This window comes from Mustela lutreola, chromosome 5 (genome assembly GCF_030435805.1).
Source record: "Mustela lutreola isolate mMusLut2 chromosome 5, mMusLut2.pri, whole genome shotgun sequence".
Lineage (NCBI taxonomy): Eukaryota > Metazoa > Chordata > Mammalia > Carnivora > Mustelidae > Mustela > Mustela lutreola.
Genome location: NC_081294.1, coordinates 67,989,519 through 67,999,872, shown reverse-complemented (window position 1 = coordinate 67,999,872; position 10,354 = coordinate 67,989,519).

Sequence of the window (10,354 nt, the reverse complement as noted above, 5' to 3'; positions counted from 1 at the left end):
TGTACCCAAACTACTAAAAATAGTCTGTTTTCTGGTTTCTCTTCAAACTCTGAGACATTCCATTAAAAACTCTTGTTGTCTGAACCCATCAGACCCAAAATGATATTTCTGCATCTATCACTCCATTGCAAGTTCTTCCATATGTGGATGTGAAAATCTGTGCTAATAAAAGTGACAATTGCAAAGCTCCACTGATGCTCCAGAATAAATAAATAAATAAATAAATAAATAAATAAGGACAAGATAATTGACAGTTAAAAGCTAAGTGTGAAAGCTCTAGAGGCCTTTTTGGTATCATTGAAAGAGGCTCTCAGTTCTGCAGTAGGATGACAGGGAATGCTGAGGACCAAGACTAGGACTTCACATTAAGAGTAGCAGAGTTCCAAAGAAGGTTAAACTCTTAAACAGTACATATTTTCTATGCCAAGACCAGAGCCCTGGTTGGAAATGGGACCCTGACACAAGAGATAGGGTCGATGATGCCCCAAATTATGAGTCCTCAGATTCCTTAATGACACATTCCTCCATTTTTTTTAGGATAATGCAGAGGCTTTTCCTCAGTAAGACATGAACTCCCCCAGAATTTTCCCCCCACTTTTTCTCCTGGTACCTAGGCCCCTAACATAGCCTTAAGTAACACCAAAACCAGACCACAGATGTACACAGCCTTGTTAAGAAAGGAAAGGGATTATATCCCAAGCAATAGGAGAATCCAGAGGAAGATCTGAGAGATTATGTGTGTCACTAGTTTATGAGGGTGCATGACCAAAGATTCAGAGCAAAACTTTACCAGTTAAGAAACACTCTGCCAATGACAGATTTTAACACCCTGGTAAAGCTTTGGAGGGATAGACCAAACTGCATCTAAGGTAGCTCCTGCATGGGCCATACATTAACATTCTCATGTTATTCCCTCTGTCATACTCTGGAGAGACATAAACTGGCCAAACATCCTGCAGAATTCACATTTGTCCACTATATTGATAACATCATGCTCACTGGACAAGAAGAACAAAAAGTAACTCTTTGTAGAAGGCCTTGGCAAAACACATGAACTCCAGGAGGCAGAGAAACTCTGTTTTAAGGGCCCAAGACAGCAAAATTTTAGGGTCCAGTGCCCTAGCACATGCCAAGATGGCAAACATCCCCTTCAAAGTACAAGACACATTGCTGCTTCTTGCACTTGCACTTCCCACCATGAAGAAGGAAGACCAGTGCCTCTTCAGATCACAGAGACAGCATATACCACAATGGAGAATAATATGACTCATTCTGTATGACATGAAATGCTGCCAGCTTTGAGGGGGGCCCAGTAGTAAAGGGGTTTTATAGTACATTCAGGTAGCAGTGTGGACAGCCCTGCCTTCCAGGCTATATAACTTGATAGATCCCATAGTACTGGAAATATCAAAAGTAAATAAGATGCCATCAGGTTGATGGAAAGCCCTAAGGCAAGAACCACAATCCAGACAGCATCACTTTTGGGACACAGTTGTGTTATCTCCAGCAGCAAATTCTGCTGTTCCGATGGGACATCAAATTACCATCAGATGGAAGAGCTGACCCTGAGCTGATTTCTTTCAGATCCACCAAGACTTAGGGTTAAAAAGGCCCAGAAGAAATCATATTGTACTTTCAACAGAAAGTTGGAAGTGGTACATATGGGATCAAGAACGAGCAAGGTTGGACAGATGAAATTATTAAATGTGTCAGCTAGCCTAGACACCCATGTTACCCACCACTGTCTTAATAGCACCTTTCCTTCATGGGAAGGAGATCCATTATCACTAATTGACAGAAGCTAAAAGATTTGAGCTTGGTTCACGAATGCATTGGCTTAATGTCTTAGTATAAGCCATGGAAGACAGGAATCAGAAGAAATCCCCCCAGGGGGCAAAGTTTGGACAATGATTTAGTTATCTACTTTTCATGGAAATAGAGGTTATCTGAGCTGGGCCTAAAAATTACACAGAATGATAGACAACGGCAAATGACTTAGTAAGATAGTCAGGAACCTGGAAAAAGAACGACTAGAAGATCAGGAACAAGGAGTTCTGGGATAGTTACATGAAAGTATTCATACAGAAAGGAGCACCAAGTGCGACAATTTTCATATTGCATGGTAATGCTCACTCAAAAGGATCCACTACAGAAGAGACACTCTACCAGCAGGAAGATACCCAGACTATAAAAAGGACTCCTACTGCATGATAAAAAGACAACCCAGTTAAAATGGGAGAAAAGACTTGAATAAGTACTTCACAGAAAAAGATGAACAAATGTCCGACAAGAACACGACAAAGTGTTTAATGTCTCTAGTTGTCAGAAAACCACAAATTAAATCAACATAAAAATTCTATTTTAAATCCACTAAAATAGTTATAATTGAAAAGATAATAACAATATGGGACTAGAATTTTTATATATTGTAGTGGGTATATAAAATGGCACAACCTTTTAAGAAAAATTGACATGGCAGCTTTTTACATAGTTAAACATGAGTCTGTTTTTTACCCACAAAGTCTCAACCTGCAGTTTTTGTGCAAGAGACATGAAAACCTATGTCCACAAAGACTTATACACAAATATTCGTGGAAGCTCGATTTATGATATCCCCAAACGGGAAATAAGCCAAATTCTATTAAGGTTTCATAAACTATTGGTGATATATTCACACAGTGGAATACTACAAGAAATAAAAACAGTGAATATCTCATACACAGAACAACATAGATGAATCTGAAAAAACAAACAAACAAACATGAAGCCAGACAGAAAAGAGTATATATTGTGTGATTCCATTCAAACAAACTTCAAAAAATCAAAACTAATCTCTGTGATATAACCACTGATATAATCACTATGATATATCACTAATCTGTGATATAAATCAGAACAATGGTAACCTATGGGAGGATTGCAAGGATTAGAAAGAATCACAGAATTTTGGGCACTGATGGAAATATTCAGCATTTCATTTGCATTTATTTAATTAGAAGCATTTTACCTTATGTAAATTTTTACCCTAAAATAAAAGGTACAATCCAAAGGCTTATATTAATTATTTCTCTGATCCTAATTCCTGCCATTCAACCCTCTGCTCCAGGCCCACTGACCTCTTGTCATTCCTTATCCTTTGCACCTACTATTTTTTCTGCCTGAGAACTATTCTGCTTCCAGATAGCCACGCTATCTGAGTTTTAAATGAGTCTATATGAGTTCCTGCTGTCTCATTTAATGTAGGTCTATGTTCAAATATGAACCTCAAATCAAAGAAGTCCACCCTCATTTTCTTACATATAATGAATAGATCAGTTACCGTGGCCACAATCTATACGCATTTCCTGCTTCACGTTTTTTGTCTTTCTTAACATTATCCCCATTTGTATATTTAGTGACAGCAGAAACTTGTTCCCTTTGTTTCCTGCTGTATCACCACCCCTAGAACACCCCTAGAACATAGTAGGCTCTCCACAAACGGGTGAAGGGCTGTTAACAGTGTATATATCTTTAAGCTAGCTGTACTGAAAAATCCAAGGTACGCTCAGTCAAGGGTATTATTTAGGTGACTGCTTTGTCTACATTGTAAATTAATCCTGCAACAGCTATGATTAGAGGATTACCGGATTTCTTAGAAGGCTCCAAACAAGATTATCTGACTCCACTTTCATTTTCTGAAAACTTTGTGATAAGCAAAGAAATGCAAGTCTCACATAGCTTTTACACCCTCTTCCATGGGGAGTTCTGACAATTTTCTGCAAAGGAAAGGAAAGGTGTCAAGATAACATTCCATACATAGATGCGACATGGTACAGCAAAATGATGGGAAGACATAACAGATAAATTTAAGAACCAGAGGAGACCTTAAGATCATCTGCCAGAGACACTCTAGCAGAAACTTATTGCTTGGATTTGTTTTTATTTTATTATAACATCACCAAAAATCTTAGAGTTGATTGCCAGCGCATCCAGCTGTGACTAGCTCCCATAATGTTATTCAAACTCATATTAATATAAAATTCAATTGCTTGAATTTCCCATCTATTCAATCAATGAATACTATACACTTAGAATTCTGTGGTGAACAAGAAAGATAATAAATGTTCCTACAGAGCTCCTTGCTGTTATGGAGCTGACAGTCTGTCTACTGAGGTAGGTAGACAATAAACACATAAACAAATAAAAGATCTAAATAACCCAGGGTAGCAAAAAGGCTACGAAGAAAATGTCATAGACCATTTGGAAGTGGTAGGATGCAGGATACTTTAAGTAAATAAATAGTCTGCAATCTACTTTCTTGGAAGGCAGCATTTAAGCTGTGATCTGAGGTAGGAAAAAGTGCTCCAGAGGGAGGAACACATGCACGGGCTCAGAAAGTCTAACCAGCCTTGTATGTCTGAGGAAGGTTGTGGCAGGAACATAGTGAATTGCATGAGACAACATATGTGATCAATGGCTTATAAGCACATAAAGAATTTGGGTTTATTTTGAGTCGAGCTGGGAGCCCGACATGGGGCCCAATCCCAGGACTTGGTGATCATGGCTTGAGTCAAAGACAGACGCCCAACCATCTGAGCAACCCAGGCACCCCTTGAGTAAAATGTTTTAATCAGGAAAATGATATGAATGATTTATAAATGAATAAAACCTCATCTTAGTACTATGTGGGAAATTGAATGTAGAGTGTCAAAAGCAGAGACAAGGAAAATGAAAGCAGAGAGAAGGAGACCTGCTTGGTTGGCTGTCAGAGTCATCCAGGCAAGAGGGGATGGCTGATTGCTTTGGAGCAGTGGTTCTCAGCCAGAGGCGTATTTGGCAACGCCTGGAGGCCATAAACAGCTGGAGAGAAGAGTCGACTATGTCTAATACTGCAGAGAGATCAAGCAGAATGAGAATGCACGTAGAGAGTAGGGATATCAGTGACTTTGACAAGGGCAGTTACAGGGGAAGATGGGGCTTAAGAGACTGGTTTTACTGCATTCAAAGACACAACTGGTAGTGAGAAATGAGTTGATCAATTCATTAGATTAAGAGGGACAGGACACTTGGGTGGGTGGCGCAGTTGGTTAAGCTTCTGCCCTGGGCTCAGGTCATGATCCTGGAATCCTGGAATCCAGTCCCACATTGACTCCCTGCTCGGGTCGGGGGGTGGGGAGTCTGCCTCTCCCTCTGCCTGCTACACTTCCTCCTTCCACACTCTCTCTCTCTCTCTCTGACAAATAAATAAATAAAATCTTTTTTTTTTTTTTAAAGCATTAAAAAAAGAGAGACAGTTTAGGAGAATTTCCTTAAGGAAAAGAAACACTAGAGATATTAGATTATCATTATACACTGGTGAGAATCAAGCAGAAGAAAGCAAGAGATTTATAATGCTGGAGGAGAGAAGATAATTGAAGGAGCAAAGTCCTTGAAAAGGACAGAATCCAGAGCACAGAAGGGGGGCTGTGTTTCTTTTGGGAATAGAGATTCTTGTTCTATGGAGAATGGAAGGCAGAGAATTAGGGTAAACATAGAGGCAGGTTAATGACTGGAATAAGGACATAAGGGAGTGTTTTGTTTTGCATGATCTATAATTTTGCATACGACTCCTAAACATCTGTTATCTTTATTTCTTGGTATAATTTAGATATAAGTTATTATATTAAAAGCAGTCATAGTTTTGGCTTCGTCTGGTATTCCTAACTCTGTTTTTTCTTATTCTCTTTTCAAAGGACATACTTTGGGAGCCACATATCTACTTTAACACATTCCTTTCATCATGACCATCTTTTGAAGACAGAAAGGTGTTTACAATCCATTCTATTTTGTATTTCAGAACTTCCCTGTATCTCCTCAGGAAGTTCCTGTCCAATGTAGCATCTGGTTCATTTTTCCAAGAAGAGGCTCCCAGAGTGGAAAGAAAAAAGTGAAATTATAAACTTGCGAGCGATTCCATTGTCTCCAAAATTTATCTTAAGATCTTCAAGTCAGACAACCTCAGACAATCCAGCCACATGGCTGATATCAAAATCTGCATGGCTTTGGTTTTCCGAAGTTCAGTTATGGCTCCTTTGGAATCCTTAATCACCTTGTTGCTTCTCACCTGCTGCTGCCCACCTGCAGCAGACGGAGTACTGTGACTTGTGATTCTTTGACAAAAAAAAAGTTCGTAGAACCTCTCAGGTCAGCCTAGCATTTAGCCCCCACATCTTTCCTCCTGATAAGTTGAAGGAAGCAACCCTTTTCCTAACAGAGGCTCCCCCTTGGGCCCTGGATCCTCCATCTCTCAGAGACTTCTGCTCTGCGATTATCCCCAATCCTGTTCTATGTGAACAAATGCCTTCCTTGCTCCTGGATCTTTCTCACTGGGTATGAGTTAAGTGAGAAGATAATAAATTAACTCTTTTGCTCCTTTTCTTCTAAAAACAGGGTCCTATTTCTCTCATGTCAATTGAAAAACTTCTTGGAAAAGGTGACTCTACTTGTCTTTCCATGTATTCCCTAACTCACCCCAGTATGGCTTCTATCTTCCTCTGTCCACTCAAACTGCTCTTGCCAAGGTCATCAGTGAGCTTCTTCTTGCCAGTGTCATGACTATGCCTACCACCAATGACCAAGTCTGCACTCTGAACTTATGGGACTTTTCAAGCATATGCAACATGTATCTCATCATTCTCTGCTTTGTAAAATCTTTTTAGGTGGTAACTGTCCTTACTTCATACTCCCCTGGTTTTCCTTCTCATTGACTGCCTTCACGAGGCTTCTAGAAAAATCTTGTTGTTCTCCCATTACCTGACTTCTAAATGTCAGCACACACCAGACATCAGTCTTGAGTCCACTTTTTTTTTCCTCTCTGCATGCTTTCCCTGATCGATCTCATCTTGTCCCTAATTGTTATCTATATGTTAGAACAATCAAATTTTTATTTCCAGTGCTGATTCCTCCCTGATGTTCAGACTTATCTGTCAAATTGCTTTCTTGGCCCTTCCACTTGATGTCTCCAGGACTTCTCACACACACCATGATCATGATTGGAATGCTTGGGTGACTCCTTTGGTTGAGGATCCGACTCTTGATTTCAGCTCAGGTCGATTGCGGGGTCATGAGATCAAGCCCTGCATTGGGCTCAATGCTGGACATGGAGCCTACTTGAGATTCTCTCTCCCTCTCTCTCTGCTTCCCCCCACTTGCACATGAAAGGAAGGAAGGAAGGGAGGGAGGGAAGGAAGAAAAGTTCAAATATGGAACAATCAACACAGAATTCTTAGTTTTCATCCTACATATATCTTTCCTCATCTTAGAAAGTGGAGTCACCTCCAGTGGTCAAGCTAGAAACCTGTGAGTCATCCTGGACTGATCCCCACCGGCAGCACCACATTCATTTTGCCAGCAGAAGCCAGTGGCTTCTACCATCCAGTTTTGTTCAGGTTGCCACCATCCCAGTCGAAGCACATTAGCTTTCTCCTGGATGACTGCCAGAGGTTCTGCCAGTGATTCAGCTCTTGCCCCTCAGGCCATGCTCCACATGGCAGAGTGAACTATCGACAAAGTAAGTAAGAACATCTCACTTCTCTGCTTACAACTCCTCATTAGCTTCCAACTACATGTAAAACAGAAGGAAATCCATTTCCTTAGCTTGGTCTGCTAGGCCTTACAAAGTCTGACTTCTGTTCTACCACTCTGCTCTCATCTCCTGACTTCCTATCCTGAACTCCCACTGCTCCAGCTACAACGAACTTTCCCAGAACTTTCCAGCTTCAAAGCCTTGTACTTATTCTGCCTGTAGGATTTGTTCCCAAGATTTCCCCCCTGCTGGGCTACTTCTCATTCTTCAAATCTACCCCGAGTAGATTCCCTCAATCCAGCCCCTTCACTCTTAACTACGTTATTGTCTTGATTTTCTCCTTGGCCCTTGCCATTATATAAGCTTATTTATGGAGAGTACACACCTCATGAAGGCAGAAACCCTGTCCATCTCTTTCATCAAATTGTTCCCAGGAGCACAGTGTCTGCCAAATAATACAAACTCAATAAACACATGAACAAATCATGACTCAATGTAACTGATTTATTCTCTCCTCACTCTTTCTATTGTCTGGTTGAGTAATTTGAAGTTATTTCCCACCTTCTCCAGGGTGTTACATATTTGTATGTTTTTGATGTTCCAGGGAAGTTACATCTTTATGCACTTCAAGGTTCCAAACCTAAAGGATTGAGAGCCTGAATTTATTGTATAGATAGTGTCAATTACAAATACAGTTGTTGTCTCTTATCAGTGGTTTTGCTTTCTGCCGTTTAGGTTAACCCATAGTCAAGCACCTTCCAGAAGCAGATGGCTCTCCTTCTGATGTATCCTTAGCAGGTCAGTTGTACCCTAAGACTAGGTCATGATAGCTGGGTCATTCACCTCACTTCAGCTCCTCAGGTAGGCATTTTATCATCTCACGTAATCACAAGAAGAAGGGTGAGTGTAGTCCAGTATAATATTGTGAGAGAAAGAGACCACATTTCTGTAACTTCTATTATATTGTTATAACTATTTAAAAAAAAAAAAGATTTATTTATTCATTTCAGAGAAAGAGAGAACATGCACAGGGAGGGGTAGAGAGAGATGGAGAGAGAAACTTAAGCAGACTCTACAATGAGCGAGGAGCTGAGATCATGACCTGAGCTGAAACCAAGACTTGGAGCTTGACTGAATGAGCCACCCAGGTGCCCCTAATTGTTCTATTTTATTATTAATTATCGCTAATCTCTGTGTTAATACTGTGCCTAATTTAGAAGTTAAACTTTATCAAAGTATTAGGTATAGGAAGAAAACATAGTACACATCAAGTTCCATAGTGTCCATGGTTTCAAACACCAATGGGGGTCTTGGAATATATTTGCTGTGGAAAAGGGGGAACTACTTACGTTTACTTGCAAGAAGCAGTATGTCTGACAAACCGTTTACAAGTCAAACGTAACGGGAAGTCTAGAAGAAGGTGGTGGCTGCAGCTCAGTGATGTCATCATTGAAGGCTGGTATCTCTCTGATTCTCTTACTCTTCCTTTCATGGTCCCATGATGGGGGACCACCCAGTTCCAAGCATTGCACAACTGTATTCAGTGGCCCAAGGCAAGGGCAGCACAAGGGAGAGATCTTTTCTCTGCTTCCCTTGCAATTATTGAAGAAAAGAAAAAATTTTCCAGAGTCCCCGCTCAAACTTCCGGCATGCCATTGGTCAAAAGGGGGTCGGTCACATACCCACCCCTGGACTTGCAACTGGGTATTGTGGTACTAAGGAAGAGAAATACAGGATTTGCCAAATGCAGCCTTTCCTCTCTGGCCTTGCTTCTCGAAGGCAGCAGAAGTAAGCAGAAGAGGCTGACAAGGAGGCTTCAGGCTTTTTCTATCCGGGTAATGCATGTCTGCCTTTCCTGCAGGGCCTCTGTGGCTACTTTATATTGTTGATTCTATCACCTCCATTAAAATTTAAAATCTAGCTGTGATGAAGTTAAGTGATTTCTCATAACCTCCTTTCTGGAGCTTAAACTTGGCAAAAATAGGATTTCCATGATTATTATTTCTTTAATTCCAGCATTTACTTTCACTGGCAGGGTTTTCCCCCAATTTAGTTTATTAAAAAATTGGACTATCTCCTATTACTTTTCTTTTCAGGAACAACCTCTCCAATCCTAATAGGCTACTCCCCAAAATTGTGCTACAGGGATTTTATGGTTTAAAGAGTAAGGAAAAGAATATTTGGGGCTAAAACAAAAAACTTGATGGGAACTTTTGCACACACATTTTTTGTATTTTTCCTTAGCCCTATCTAAATCCATTATCTACTTCAACTTCTATGTTTCTGAGTGAATTAGGCCCTTTGTCTTATTTTATTTTATTTTATTTTATTTTTGGGATACAATTTTTTGAGTTTTTACTGCTCACTAGGTCCCAGACTAAGCACTTTCCATGTACTCATTTAATTTGATTCATACAATAATCCAATGAAATAACCTGTCTTCACTATCTGATCTCCTCCAGACTTCTCAGCTTACAAAGCAAACTAAGGACCAGAGAAATGAAGTGGCTGCATGGACTTCAGAGCATGGACCACATAGGGGGTCAGGATTTTACTGCCTGGAATATAATTAGAACATCTTCTTAATGAAGCAGAAGGGAAGGCTCAGGAATATGGCCACTGCTTCCCTCTAAGGCTACTCAGGTCCCTCACCCTTGTTGCATCTGATTAAAATGAGATTAAAATTAAAGATTAAAATGTCTGCTGGTGGAAGAGGGCCTGTCACATGGCATGTTCTTTTCACTTACCTCTTCAGAATAAGCTCCTATCTGGAAACCCATTCAGTACTCAAGTAAATGCAAATTCCTTGAA